General features: G+C 40.6%; 1 protein-coding gene across 1 annotated transcript in view; it reads left to right on the top strand.

The window, feature by feature from the left end:
- The window catches only part of LOC103691162 (uncharacterized), a 232,173-nt gene that overhangs the window by 80,303 nt on the left and 135,952 nt on the right, over nucleotides 1-15,918 (top strand). The window lies entirely within an intron of this gene.

Raw genomic sequence — 15,918 nt, 5'->3', positions numbered from 1 at the left:
AAAAGTGGATATTAGCCCAAAATCTCAAGTTACCCAAGATGCAATCCACAGTCCACATGAAGCTCAAGAACAAGGATGACCAAATGCGGATGCTTCACTCCTAGGAGTGGATATGGAGGCAAACTTTAGATCAGAGACTGAAGGAACAGTATTTCAGAGCCTGCCCACATGTGCCTCATATATATACAGCCACCAAAACTAGATAAGATTGATGAAGATAAGAAATGCATGCTGACAGGAGCCTGATATAGATGTCTCCTGAGAGACACAGCCAGAGAATGTCAAATACAGAGGCAAATGCTAGCAGCAAACCACTGAACTTAGAACGGGACCCCCATTGGAGGAATTAGAGAAAGGATTGAAAGTGCTGAAAGGACTCGCAACTCCATAAGAACAACAATGCCAACCAACCAGAGCTTCCAGGGACTAAACCATTACCCAAAAGCTATGTATGGACTGACCCATGGCTCCAACTGCATATGTTGCAGAGGATGGCCTTGTTGGGTGCCATTGGAAGGTGAAGCCCTTGGTCCTGCCAAGGTTGGACCCCCAGTGTAAGGGAATGTCAGGGGGTGCTGTAAGGGGGTGGATGGGGAGGGGAACACCCTTATAGAAGAAGGGGAGGAGAAGGGGATAGGATGCTTATGGACAGGAAACTGGGAAAGGGAATAACATTGGAAATGTAAATAAAGAAATATCCAATAAAAAAGAACAGAAAACAGTAAACATTAAGTAAACAAATATTTATTGGTTCTCTTTCTCATTGCTAGCACACTCAAGTGTGTTTAGGGAATACAAAGGAGTATAAAGATGTACTTTCTCCACCCAGTGCACCGACACTCATTTGGAATTATCTTTTGCTTAGGATGAATACTAAAAATGGCAAGGTCTACTCTCCTCTTCTTTATGATACATCCCCCATAATGCCATGCTTCCTGTTCTGGCTATTTGGCTATTTCTCTCCCAGGGTTTCTGTTAGTGTAATAAAACACCATGACCAAAGCAAGGCGGGAAGGAAAGGGTTTATTTCAGCTTCCAGTTCTACACCACAGTCCATCACTGAGAGAAGGCAGGGCAGGAACTCAAACAGGGCCGGAACCTGGAGGTAGGAGTTGATGCAGAGGTCACGAAAGACTGATTTTCACTACTTTGTTCCTCATGGTTTGTTCAGCTTGCTTTCTTATGGTACCTAAAGCTGTCAGCCTAGGGTTGGAACCACCAGGCTGGTCTCTTCCACTTTAGTCATTAGCTAAAGAAAATATATCATGGCTTTCCCATTGGCCAGTTTGGTGGAGGTATCCAAAATGATGCTAGTGCATGTTGAACTGACAGGAAACTAGCTCGTGTATCATCTTACAACTTTCTGCAGCTCAGGTTTTCAGGTAGTACGTGTAGGTTTACATCCGAACACTGCACTTCTGTGAGAATCTTGGTATAGTTTTCAGTTTTAAATAAAAAGACGCATGAATGACAGTTTAAGCCAAAAATTGAGAGTGAAATAGGACTGTTAAGACTCTTCTAGATTCTTACTTGTTTTTTTAAAAGCAGTTATGTACCAGTTTTGGAACATGCTTATGATAAACTGCTTATGATTTGTCAATATGACAAATATTGACTATATACCTGTAAACCTGTCTTCTATATACCTAGAGGTTTATCATTTACTTGGCGTCATTGAAGTATAGAATATGCCTAGCTTCTTTTGTTATAATCTTGAAAACTCACAAGCAATAGAGGATTTCTTCATAAATGTAGAATTTTTTTTTAAAAACTAAGTGCTTGTAGATATGTGCATGGCAGATGTTTCTGGCCAGACAGTTGATTAATTTGTTCTATTTAGATAAAAATCTTAATACCTTTCAGTAAAAAATGAATTAGCATTTGAAGAAAAACTTGAAAGGGAAATTATCTTCATTAACTTTTTTTAAATGAAAGGCAGATCATTGGCTTGATTAGATCTTTCATACAGTCTAGAATTATTAGGACTAATTTAAATTTTCTCTCCTCCTCAGTATATCAATGCTCTAAGCCAAAATGGGGAATAATTTTAAGTAGGAAATAAAGACACTGCATTAACCTAATCAGACGGCACCTTATGCTATGAGACACTGAGGAATGCTATTGAAAACTTACAACTATGAGCACACTCTGACAGTTATAATAGGGAAAGCACAAACAATATAAGTGGGAAAATGCACAATTTAAGTGAGTCTGTACTCAAGTGTGCAGGGACATCCTGAAGTATACCTGAGGCTTTTTGGAATGTCATCTCAAAGAGGCATCCAAATGGATGTACATATACTTTATTATTTGAAATTTCATTTCAATTCTCTTATGTATACTCTTGAGAAATCCCATGAAAGCAATCACAGTCACAAAAACACCAAAAAGAAGCACACCGGGTCATTGTTAGTCCGAAATGTCTATACCTAGCACTGTCACAGCCAAGCAGATTTAAATGTCATTCTCCCCACAGCCAAACATTAGATGGAGCAGGGGAAGACTTATGGAAGAGTTGAGGGAAACAATTCAGGGACCTGAAGAGGACAGGGATTTCAAAGGAAGACCAACAGTATCCATTAACCTGGGCTTTTGGGTGCTCCAGAGACTGAAGCACCAATCAAAGAGCATACTTGGGCTGGACCTAACACCCCCCCACACACACACGTAGCAGAAGTACAGCTTGATCTTCATGCTGGTCCCCCAACGACAGAGAGCAGGGGTTGTCCCTGAATCTGTTGCTTGCCTGTGGATCCTATTCCCTTAACTTGACTGCCTACTCTGGCCTCAGTGAGAGAGGACTCACCTAGTCCTGCAGTGACTTGCTGTGTGGGTATGGGGTGGGTGGTGGTGAGCAATACTGAGGAAGGGAGAGCACCATTCTCAGAGGGGAAAGGGTGTTGGGAATAGGGGAGGATCTGTGTGAGATGGTCTTAGGAGGAGAGGAGGGGCTGATATTGGAATGTAAAGTGAATTAATTAATTAATTAATTATTTTATTAAGTTCAGTAATTCTTATATACATTTCCAGTGTTATTCCCTATCCCGGTTTCCGGGCAAACATTCCCCTCCTCCTCCCCTTTCTTATTGGTGTTCCCCTCCCCATCCTCCCCCCATTGCCGCCCTTCCCCCAACAATCTAGTTCACTGGGGGTTCAGTCTTAGCAGGACCAAGGGCTTCCCCTTCCACTGGTGCTCTTACTAGGATATTCATTGCTACCTATGAGGTCAGAGTCCAGGGTCAGTCCATGTATAGTCTTTAGGTAGTGGCTTAGTCCCTGGAAGCTCTGGTTGCTTGGCATTGTTGTACATATGGGGTCTCGAGCCCCTTCAAGCTCTTCCAGTTCTTTCTCTGATTCCTTCAACGGGGGTCCTATTCTCAGTTCAGTGGTTTGCTGCTGGCATTCGCCTCTGTATTTGCTGTATTCTGGCTGTGTCTCTCAGGAGCGATCTACATCTGGCTCCTGTCGGCCTGCACTTCTTTGCTTCATCCATCTTGTCTAATTGGATGGCTGTATATGTGTGGGCCATATGTGGGGCAGGCTCTGAATGGGTGTTCCTTCTGTGTCTGTTTTAATCTTTGCCTCTCTCTTCCCTGCCACGGGTATTCTTATTCCCCTTTTAAAGAAGGAGTGAAGCATTCACATTTTGATCATCCGTCTTGAGTTTCATTTGTTCTAGGCATCTAGGGTAATTCAAGCATTTGGGCTAATAGCCACTTATCAATGAGTGCAGACCATGTGTGTTTTCCTGTGATTGGGTTACCTCACTCAGGATGATATTTTCCAGTTCCAACCATTTGCCTACGAATTTCATAAAGTCATTGTTTTTGATAGCTGAGTAATATTCCATTGTGTAGATGTACCACATTTTCTGTATCCATTCCTCTGTTGAAGGGCATCTGGGTCCTTTCCAGCTTCTGGCTATTATAAATAAGGCTGCTATGAACATAGTGGAGCACGTTTCTTTTTTATATGTTGGGGCATATTGTGAGTATATGCCCAAGAGAGGTATAGCTGGATCCTCAGGCAGTTCAATGTCCAATTTTCTGAGGAACCTCCAGACTGATTTCCAGAATGGTTGTACCAGTCTGCAATACGACCAACAATGGAGGAGTGGTCCTCTTTCTCCACATCCTCGCCAGCATCTGCTGTCACCTGAGTTTTTGATCTTAGCCATTCTCACTGGTGTGAGGTGAAATCTCAGTGTTGTTTTGATTTGCATTCCCCTTATGACTAAAGATGTTGAACATTTCTTTAGGTGTTTCTCAGCCATTCGGCATTCCTCAGCTGTGAATTCGTTGTTTAGCTCTGAACCCCATTTTTAATAGGGTTATTTGTCTCCCTGCGGTCTAACTTCTTGAGTTCTTTGTATATTTTGGATATAAGGCCTCTATCTGCTGTAGGATTGGTAAAGATCTTTTCCCAATCTGTTGGTTGCCGTTTTGTCCTAGCCACAGTGTCCTTTGCCTTACAGAAGCGTTGCAGTTTTATGAGATCCCATTTGTCGATTCTTGATCTTAAAGCATAAGCCATTGGTGTTTTGTTCAGGAAAATTTTTCCAGTGCCCATGTGTTCCAGATGCTGCCCTAGTTTTTTCTTCTATTAGTTTGAGTATATCTGGTTTGATGTGGAGGTCCTTGATCCACTTGGACTTAAGCTTTGTACAGGGTGATAAGCATGGATCGATCTGAATTCTTCTACATGTTGACCTCCAGTTGAACCAGCACCATTTGCTGAAAATGCTATCTTTTTTTCATTGGATGGTTTTTGGCTCCTTTGTGAAAAATCAAGTGCCCACAGGGGTGTGGGTTCATTTCTGGGTCTTCAATTCTGTTCCATTGGTCTATCTGTCTTTCTCTGTACCAATACCATGCAGTTTTTATCACTATTGCTCTGTAATACTGCTTGATTTCAGGGATAGTGATTCCCCCTGAAGTCCTTTTATTGTTGAGGATAGTTTTAGCTATCCTGGGTTTTTTGTTATTCCAGATGAATTTGCAAATTGTTCTGTCTAACTCTTTGAAGAATTGGATTGGTATTTTGATGGGGATTGCATTGAATCTGTAGATCACTTTTGGTAAAATGGCCATTTTTACTATATTAATCCTGCCAATCCATGAGCATGGGAGATCTTTCCATCTTCTGAGGTCTTCTTCAATTTTTTTCTTCAGAGTCTTGAAGTTCTTATTGTACAGATCTTTTACTTGCTTGGTTGAAGTCACACCGAGGTACTTTATATTATTTGGGTCTATTATGAAGGGTGTCGTTTCCCTAATTTCTTTCTCGGCTTGTTTCTCTTTTGTGTAGAGGAAGGCTACTGATTTATTTGAGTTAATCTTATACCCAGCCACTTTTCTGAAGTTGTTTATCAGCTTTATTAGTTCTCTGGTGGAACTTTTGGGATCACTTAAATATACTACCACATCATCTGCAAATAGTGATATTTTGACTTCTTCTTTTCCGATCTGTATCCCCTTGACCTCCTTTTGTTGTCTGATTGCTCTGGCTAGAACTTCAAGAACTATATTGAATAAGTAGGGAGAGAGTGGGCAGCCTTGTCTAGTCCCTGATTTTAGTGGGATTGCTTCAAGTTTTTCTCCATTTAGTTTAATGTTAGCAACTGGTTTGCTGTATATGGCTTTTACTATGTTTAGGTATGGGCCTTGAATTCCAATTCTTTCCAGGACTTTTATCATGAAAGGGTGTTGAATTTTTTCAAATGCTTTCTCAGCATCTAATGAAAGGATCATGTGGTTTTGTACTTTCAGTTTGTTTATATAATGGATCACGTTGATGGTTTTCCGTATATTAAACCATCCCTGCATGCCTAGGATGAAGCCTACTTGATCATGGTGGATGATTGTTTTGATGTGGTCTTGGATTCGGTTTCCCAGAATTTTATTGAGTATTTTTGCGTCGATATTCATAAGGGAAATTGGTTTGAAGTTCTCTTTCTTTGTTGGGTCTTTGTGTGGTTTAGGTATAAGAGTAATTGTGGCTTCATAGAAGGAATTCGGGAGTGATCCATCTGTTTCAATTTTGTGGAATAGTTTGGATAATATTGGTATGAGGTCTTCTACGAAGGTCTGATAGAATTCTGCACTAAACCTGTCTGGACCTGGGCTCTTTTTGGTTGGGAGACCTTTAATGACTGCTTGTATTTCCTTAGGAGTTATGGGGTTGTTTAACTGGTTTATCTGTTCCTGATTTAACTTCAGTACCTGGTATCTGTCTCGGAAATTGTCCATTTCCTGTAGATTTTCAAGTTTTGTTGAATATAGGCTTTTATAGTAAGATCTGATGATTTTTTGAATTTCCTCTGAAAGTTATGTCTCCCTTTTCATTTCTGATTTTGTTAATTTGGATACACTCTCTGTGTCCTCTTGTTAGTCTGGCTGAGGGTTTATCTATCTTGTTGATTTTCACAAAGAACCAACTTTTGGTTCTGTTCATTTTTTCTATGGTCCTTTTTTTTTCTACTTGGTTGATTTCAGCTCTGAGTTTGATTATTTCCTGCCTTCTACTCCTCCTGGGTGTATTTGCTTCTTTTTGTTCTAGAGCTTTTAGGTGTGCTGTCAAGCTGCTGACATATGCTCTTTCCTGTTTCTTTCTACAGGCACTCAGCGCTATGAGTTTTCCTCTTAGCACAGCTTTCATTGTGTCCCATAAGTTTGGGTATGTTGTACCTTCATTTTCATTAAATTCTAAAAAGTCTTTAATTTCTTTCTTAATTTCTTCCTTGACCAGGTTATCATTGAGTAGAGCATTGTTCAATTTCCACGTATATGTGGGCATTCTTCCCTTATTGTTATTGAAGACCAGTTTTAGGCCGTGGTGGTCCGATAGCACGCATGGGATTATTTCTATCTTTCTGTACCTGTTGAGGCCCCTTTTTGACCAATTATATGGTCAATTTTGGAGAAAGTACCATGAGGAGCTGAGAAGAAGGTATATCCTTTTGCTTTAGGATAGAATGTTCTATAAATATCTGTTAAGTCCATTTGGCTCATGACTTCTCTTAGTCTGTCTATGTCTCTTTTTAATTTCTGTTTCCATGATCTGTCCATTGATGAGAGTGGGGTGTTGAAATCTCCTACTACTATTGTGTGAGGTGCAATGTGTGTTTTGAGCTTTAGTAAGGTTTTTTTTATGTATGTAGGTGCCCTTGTATTTGGGGCATAGATATTTAGGATTGAGAGTTCATCTTGGTGGATTTTCCCTTTGTTGAATATGAAGTGTCCTTCCTTATCTTTTTTGATGACTTTTAGTTGAAAATTGATTTTATTTGATATTAGAATGGCTACTCCTGCTTGCTTCTTCCTACCATTTGCTTGGAAAGTTGTTTTCCAGCCTTTCACTCTGAGGTAGTGTCTGTCTTTGTCTCTGAGGTGTGTTTCCTGTAGGCAGCAGAATGCAGGGTCCTCGTTTCATTTCCAGTTTGTTAATCTATGTCTTTTTATTGGGGAGTTGAGGCCATTGAAGTTGAGAGATATTAAGGAATAGTGATTATTGCTTCCTGTTATATTCATATTTGGATATGAGGTTATGTTTGTGTGCTTTTCTTCTCTTTGTTTTGTTGCCAAGACGATTAGTTTCTTGCTTCTTCTAGGGATTAGCTTGCCTCCTTATGTTGGGCTTTACCATTTATTATCCTTTGTAGTGCTGGATTTGTAGAAAGATATTGTGTAAATTTGGTTTTGTCATGGAATATCTTAGTTTCTCCATCTATGTTAATTGAGAGTTTTGCAGGATATAGTAACCTGGGCTGGCATTTGTGTTCTCTTAGGGTCTGTATGACATCAGTCCAGGATCTTCCGGCTTTCATAGTTTCTGGCGAAAAGTCTGGTGTGATTCTGATAGGTCTGCCTTTATATGTTACTTGACCTTTTTCCGTTACTGCTTTTAATATTCTTTCTTCATTTTGTGCGTTTGGTGTTTTGACTCTTATGTGACGGGAGGTGTTTCTTTTCTGGTCCAATCTATTTGGAGTTCTGTAGGCTTCTTGTATGCCTATGGGTATCTCTTTTTTTAGGTTAGGGAAGTTTTCTTCTATGATTTTGTTGAAGATATTTACTGGTCCTTTGAGCTGGGAGTCTTCACTCTCTTCTATACCTATTATCCTTAGGTTTGATCTTCTCATTGAGTCCTGGATTTCCTGTATGTTTTGGACCAGTAGCTTTTTCCGCTTTACATTATCTTTGACAGTTGAGTCAATGATTTCTATGGAATCTTCTGCTCCTGAGATTCTCTCTTCCATCTCTTGTATTCTGTTGGTGAAGCTCGTATCTACAGCTCCTTGTCTCTTCTTTTGGTTTTCTATATCCAGGGTTGTTTCCATGTGTTCTTTCTTGATTGCTTCTATTTCCATTTTTAATTCCTTCAACTGTTTGATTGTGTTTTCGTGGAATTCTTTCAGGGATTTTTGTGACTCCTCTCCATGGGCTTCTACTTGTTTATTTATGTTTTCCTGGAGTTCTTTCAGGGATTTCTGAGATTCCTCTCTGTAGGCTTTTACTTGTTTATTAATGTTTTCCTATGTTTCTCTAAGGGAGTTCTTCACCTCTTTCTTGAAGTCCTCCAGTATCATGATCAAATATGATTTTAAATCTAGGTCTTGCTTTTGTGGTGTGTTTGGATATTCAGTGTTTGTTTTGGTGAGAGAATTGGGCTCCGATGATGCCATGTAGTCTTGGTTTCTGTTGCTTGGGTTCCTGCGCTTGCCTCTCGCCATCAGATTATCTCTAGTGTTACTTTGTTCTGCTATTTCTGACAGTGGCTAGACTGTCCTATAAGCCTTTGTGTCAGGAGCGCTGTAGACTTGTTTTCCTGTTTTCTTTCAGCCAGTTATGGGGACAGAGTGTTCTGCTTTCGTGCGTGTAGTTTTTCCTCTCTACAGGTCTTCAGCTGTTCCTGTGGGCCTGTGTCTGGAGTTCACCTGGCAGGTCACTTGCAGCAGAAAAGTTGGTCTTACCTGTGGTCCCGAGGCTCAAGTTTGCTCGTGGGGTGTTGCTTACAAGCTCTCCGTGGTGGCAGCAACCAGGAAGATCTGTTCCGCCCTTTCCGGGAGCTTCCATGCACCAGGGTTCCAGATGTCGTTTGGTGTTTTCCTCTGGCGTGAGAGATGTGTGCAGAGTGCAGTCACTTCTGGTTTCCCAGGCGTTTCTGCCTCTCTGAAGGTTTAGCTCTCCCTCCCACGGGATTTGGGTGCAGAGAACTGTTTATCCAGTAGATCCCTTCAGGTTCTGGCGGTGTCTCACACACAGTGGTCCTGCTGCTCTTGGGCCCTCCTCTATGGGAACCCAGAGGCCTTATACAGTTTCCTCTTGGCCCAGGGATGTGGGCATGGGTGGGCATTGTTGGTGGTTTCTTCTGCTTTGCAGCCTCAGGAGTGCCCACCTGACCAGGCGGTGAGTTCTCTCTCCCACGGGGTTTGGGAGCAGAGAGCTGCTGCAGGCCATGATGTGCAGGTTTGGGACTCCGGGTAAACACCGGAAGTGCCCGGTCCTAGAGGAATTTTGCCTCTGTGTGTCCTGAGTTCACCACGCAGGTCTCTTGCAGCAGAAAAGTTGGTCTTACCTGTGGTCCCAACGCTCAAGTTTGCTCTTGGGGTGCTGCCTACGTTCTCTCTGCGGCAGCAGCAACCAGGAAGATTTGCACCGCCCTTTCCAGGAGCTTCCGTGCACCAGGGTTCCAGATGGAGTTTGGTGTTTTCCTCTGGCGTCAGAGATGTCTAATTAATTAATTTAATTAATAAAAATGCCATTCTCCTTGGCCACATTCTATAAAACTTGGTGTTTCTTCAAGTCTGTGTCTAAGAAATAATTCTGAGATTTCTCTGACATTATATTTTTTAATTTTAGATCTACCAACTAGTTACAATTTTCCATTTATTATTTATTATTTTATTATTTTTAAGGACAGCATTTTCTTTTTATTTTTTATAATTTTATTTTTCTTGGATATTTTATGTATTTCCATTTCAAATGTTATCCCCTTTGCCCCCTCTCCCATTCTCCCTTCCCCCTGCTTGTATGAGGATACTCTAATTCCCACCCATCCAATCCAATCTCAATACCCTGGCATTACTCTACACTGGGGAAACAAGCCTTCACAAGACCAAGGGCTATTCCTTTCATTGATTCTGGACAATGCCATCCTCTGTAACATATGTGGTTGGGATCATGCGTGCCTCCATGTGTACTCATTGGTTGGTGGTTTAGTCCCTGGGAGCTCTGGTGGGGTTTGTTTGGTTGATATTGTTGTACTTCCTATGGGGTTGCAAACCCCTTCAGCTCCTTCAGTACTTTTTCTAACTATTCCATTGGGGTCCCATTATTCAGTCCAGTGTTTAGTTGCAACCATCTTCATCTGTATCAGTAGGGTTCTGACAGAGAATCTCAGGAGACACCATATCTGGCTCTTGTCAGCAAGCACTTCTTGGCATCAGCAATAGTGACTGGGTTTGGTGGCAGCATATGGGATGGATTCCCAGGTGGGGCATTCTCTTGCCCTGCTCCACTCTTTGCCCCTGTATTTCCTCCTATAAAAATTTGGTCTCCGTTCTAAGAAGGAATGAAGCATCCACATTTTGGTCTTCCTTCTTGGGCTTCATATGATCTGTGAATTTTTTCTTAGGTATTCCAAGCTTTTGGGCTAATATCCACTTATCATTGAGTGCATACTATGTGTTTTTCTGTTGTTGGGTTACTTCACTCAGGATGATATTTTCTAGTTCAATCCATTTGCCTATGAATTTCATGAAGTCATTGTTTTTGATAGCCAAGTAATATTCCATTGTGTAGATGTACCACATTTTCTGTATCCATTCCTCTGTTGAAGGGCATCTGGGTTCTTTCCAGCTATTATAAATAAGGCTGCTATGAACATAGTAGAACATGTGTCTGTCCTTGTTATATGTTGGAGCATCATTTGGGTATATGCTTAGGACTAGTATAGCTGGATCCTCAGGTAGTATTATGTCCACTTTTCTGAGGAAGCACCAGACTGTTTTCTAGAGTGGTTGTACCAGCTTGTAATGCCAACAACAATGGAGGAGTGTTCCTCTTTCTTCACATCCTCCCCTTCATCTACTGTCACTTGAGGTTTTGATCTTAGCCATTCTGACTGGTATGAGGTGGAATCTCAGGGTTGTTTTGATTTGCATTTCCCTGATGACTAAGGATGTTGAACATTTTTTAGGTGCTTCTCAGCCATTTGATATTCCTCAGCTGAGAATTCTTTGATTAGCTCTGTACCCTATTTTTAATAGGGTTATTTGGTTCCTCGGAGTCTAACTTTTTGAGTTCTTGGTATATTTTGGATCATTCCTAAACAGAACACCAATGGCTTATGCTCTCTTATTTTATTTTTAAAGAAAGGGATTTGCCAGTCTGAGAATGACAGCAATGCCATCCCCCTACCACAGGCTGAGTACTGGGTCTTGCAATGGCACCCATGGTGAAAGTTTGGTCCCAGAGCAATATTCTCCTGAAGTGGTTGAAAATTTAAGAGATGTGCCCCAGTGGTTTGTTAATACTTCATGGGGAGAGGCAGCAGTCTCTTCAAAGATGATTGTGTGAATCTTGCCTTTCACTCTTTCCTTGGTATAGGGATTTGAACGAGACACATTTTCCATGTGTTCACATACACAAAGACTTAGCTCCCTGTTGGTGGCATTGTTTTGGGGGCAGTTATAAAAGTTTTAGGAAGTGAGGCCTTGCTGGCCAAAGTATGTCATTGGGCATGGGGTTTGAGAGTGTATAAGCTTCACTTTACTTCCTGTTCTTTCTCCTTCTTGTGTATAGGTTAACTTCCTACTGCATGCTGGATCCAAAAGCCAAAATAACTCCTTTCTTGTCTAAGTTACATTTGGCCACGTAATTCTATTACAGCAGCAAAGAAGTACTTGGGCTTAAGCTCTGGCCATGTCTTCTTACACACACTTCTCCTGTTATGTGTCACCGTCTTTACCCTCTTCAGAAGTCAAACCGATAAGGCTGCATTATTTGGGATTTTTCAACCTGCCGAACAGTGAGAGAAACTAGGCTTCTTTGTGAGTTAGCTTTAGCAGTTGTTTTGTGGTACTGCAATGCTGACTAAGGATAAACCATTGTCAACTAGTATGTTGGAATATGTTTTAAGCATGCCTTTGTTCCTGAGAGAAGGCATCCTTCTCAGTGTTCCAATAACATCAACCTGATAATTAGATTTTAGAATTCACCTTTCATGTTCTGTCAGAGCCATTGTCTGGCCTTTACCAAGTGGTATTTGATCTCATGTTATTCAACTGAAATTCATATCAAAGAGAGATCCTGCCAGGCAAAAATTGAGTGGCCAGGAAAATTTGCCCTTCGTGCATTTAACGTAGCAGATTTATAGCAGATTCTCTGTCTCACCTGACAGTGCACATCTGTCAGTTTTCAAAATCTTTTGGAAAGGAGGCTTAAGGGGTGCTTGTAAAGATGTCAGTGAAGGCTAACATCATGCAATATTGCTGGAACATATTTATCTTGTTATGCTCTAGTCTGGAATGAATGATATTGGTGCTTTAAAGGTCATCAAGCTGTGGCTATTGTGATGGGCATTCAGAGCAGACACCTCTATTCATTATAGCACATCATCTGACTCACTAGACAGTCTCATTTCCTTCGCCCTCACCCTGCCCTTTGGCAGTTGGCATTTTATAAGTTCTGACAGTGGGATGTGAATAGATATAGCTCATATTCCTTCTATGTCAAATCATTTTAGACCAGGTCAGGATCTCTCAACATTCTCTTCTTCCTTACAAGTGAAAGAAGTTTTATTTATGGAAGAGTCGGTTACATGTTACCATGGCCTAATAAAAAAAAGCTAAGTCTAATAAAATTATATAATATTTTATAACACATAATATGAGCCATGTAGGTAATTATAAATTATGTGTTGCAGCATTAGTAAAGGGAAAGGAACCACATTGTATGACCTTTAGCAACTGAGAGTATTTAAACTAACGTATTCAGGGCACGAAAGATAACTCAGTGCTTAAGAGAACTTGGTTCTCTTCCAGAGAAACAAGATTCCATTTTCCCTATTGACATAGCAATTTGTGTCCATCCATAACTTCCATTCCAGGGCATTCTATTCTCTCTTCGGCCATGTGCACTAGGAGTGCATGTGTTATACACATTTACACACAGACAAAACACAAAACATCACAAACATAATAAAAACCAAAATATTTAAACTAATGTAACCAAAGTCTTCGAAGTTAAACATGGAATCAATATAAAAGTTATTAATGAAGCATCTTACATACTTTTCATTGTCCAAGGTTTTAAACAGCATTGTGTTTTATTCTCAAAATACATCTCTCAAACCAGCCACATTCCGACTGTTCAGTTTTAACAACTGTCTGGTTCGGTGTTGCTCGATGGGGAAATACAGTTCTCTAGCATCAATACATATATAAATTAAGTAAGAAGAAAATTATAAACACATTGTGTTTCAATATCACAAGAGTGTTACTTTTTAGGAACAGGTAGGACACCTTGTTTTGTTAGCTGCAACTTCTCGATCTGTCTCTTTTCTTTTCGATGTCTCTCAGAGCTGTAACAGTGCCATTGCTGGTTAATCACAAGCCATGGCTCTTCTGCAGGCTTTCAGGATTGCACAGCATGCTGTAATAAGAATGTATATGAAACACTTCCTGGGTGTATGAGGCAGCCACACAGTGTTTTTATACATTGATGTGTTAGGCCATTTTCTCTGTGGGGAAGACAGCCAGGTAATAACATACAATTTATCCAGGCACCTCCCTGGATATTGAGTCTTTACCCATCTATTCTCAAGAGTTTAAAAGAAATGAAAAGAAGTGAAGAGATAGAAATGCTTGAAACATTACTTTCATTTAGTTTAATATGTGTGTCTTGGTTCAGATTTCCTCAGAAGCCTACCCAGAAACTTCATTTAATATAAATAGTTCATTTGGACTGCACAGAGGGAGACTGTGATACAGGGAAGGTTAGGCAATGAATAGACTGTGCCCTGTGAAGAGTCACTCTCTGGGCCACTGATATTTCATCCAGAGAGCAATGAAATAGTGTTTAACACAAGACTGGGAATTATTGCAATAGAAGCAGAGAGGAAGGGAGTTTCTTTACCAAATCCTGAAAGCCATTTGTTTGTTGTGGGCTACTCCTAAGGGATGTTAGTTCCTATCTTCCTGAGTAACAGCTCACAGATATAGAGCAGTGTACAATGCCCATCAAAACTCATCCAGACAAAAGAAAGAGCGATCTGATGGAGGTGGTGAGACATAGATAGGTTACTCTGATATAACTCTCAGTTCAACACTGGCAAAAGTCATAGAATTTTAATGTCACATTGACTGATCTAGACAAAGAAACATTCTAAGAAGAGAAATCTAATGCAAAGTCACACATTTAGCTTGGAAGGGAGGGATTTGAGTATAACTGCTATGCTGCATACTTGAAGAAAAATTCAAGTCTTTGGGTCTTTGTGAGTGTGATGGGTAATCTTGGGTGTCACCTTGACTACAGCTGGAAGCAACTACAACCAAACAGCTAGTATGCTTGTGAGGAATTCTTTTCATTGGATTGTTTGAGATGAGAAGAGCTATCCTATATGGGTCTGAAGACTTATTGTAAAACTATCCTGATCATTCATCTATCAGGTTACTAAGGAATTCTGTCATTTCCTTCTTTGTCAGGATTCTTATAGAGACTGAAGACTAGCAGCTGTATAGGTATAGGAATTCCCTGCGATTCTAGTCCTAGATTAGCAACACACACACACACACACACACACACACACACACACACACACACACACACATGTCCAAATGGTAATGGTTTCTACTCCTATTGTAAAACCTTCTCCCAAGCATGGACCTATAGCCTCATAAGGTGTGCCCTGTGATTGGTTGATTAAGGAAAAGAAGACTAAGGCATGTTTCACTAATGGTTCTGCATATTAGGCAATGCAGGGAGTGGATAACTACAGCATTACAACCCATTTCTAGAAAACTCCAAAAGATACCATGAGGAAATCTTCACAATGGGCAGAACTTGAGGCAGTACACATGCTCATACATTTTGTTTGGAATGATATGACCAGCTATATAACTGCTCATTGATTCATGGCTTGAATAAATGGTGAGGGCTTGGAAAGGGGTTGAACAAAGAATTGGTGAGAATGACATTTGAGGAAGAAATATGTGGATAGATTTCTTTGAACTGACAAATGGCGTGAAGATATTTATGTCCCATGTAAATGCTCATCAACAGAAGAGGTTAATAAGCAAGTACAGAGTGTGACCCTGAATGCCTTATTTGCCATCATGGTATTTTACACATTGCTTCTGACCACAGAACTTACTTTATGGCTAGAGAACTGAGACAGTGGGCTCACACTCATAGAATCCATTGGGTTGATGAACAACCATTTCGATAGAATAATGGAATGGCCTTTTAAAATCACAGTTACAGTGCCAGTTAGGTGTCAGTAGTAGCCTGGAGGGTGGGGGGCAAGGTTCACTAATTGGTGGTATTTACTCTGAATCAGTGTCCAACATATGGTATGATTTCTCCTATAGCCAGAATCATGCATCCTAGAATCAAGCTGTGGGAATGAGTATAGTTCCACTGGCCATCACCCCTAATAACTCACTATGAAAATTTTTGTTTCCTGTTTCCTGTGACCTTAAGTTCTATTGGCCTAGAAGTTTTGATTCAATAGGTGGGATCCTTTAGAGAATCCAAATATAGGGAATTTTTAATTGGTGTTTTAGGTTTTCTATTGCTGCCATGAAACACCATGACCAAAAAGTAACTTGGCTTACATTGCCATATGAAGGTTCGTCATGGAAGGAAGTCAGAAAAGGAACCCAAACAGGGCAGGAAACTAGAGGCAGGAAGCCAT

Source organism: Rattus norvegicus, chromosome 1 (genome assembly GCF_021556685.1).
Source record: "Rattus norvegicus strain SHRSP/BbbUtx chromosome 1, alternate assembly SHRSP_T2T, whole genome shotgun sequence".
NCBI classification, from domain to species: domain Eukaryota; kingdom Metazoa; phylum Chordata; class Mammalia; order Rodentia; family Muridae; genus Rattus; species Rattus norvegicus.
Note: the sequence above shows the minus strand (reverse complement) of the source record. Positions and strands in the feature narration are given on the sequence as shown.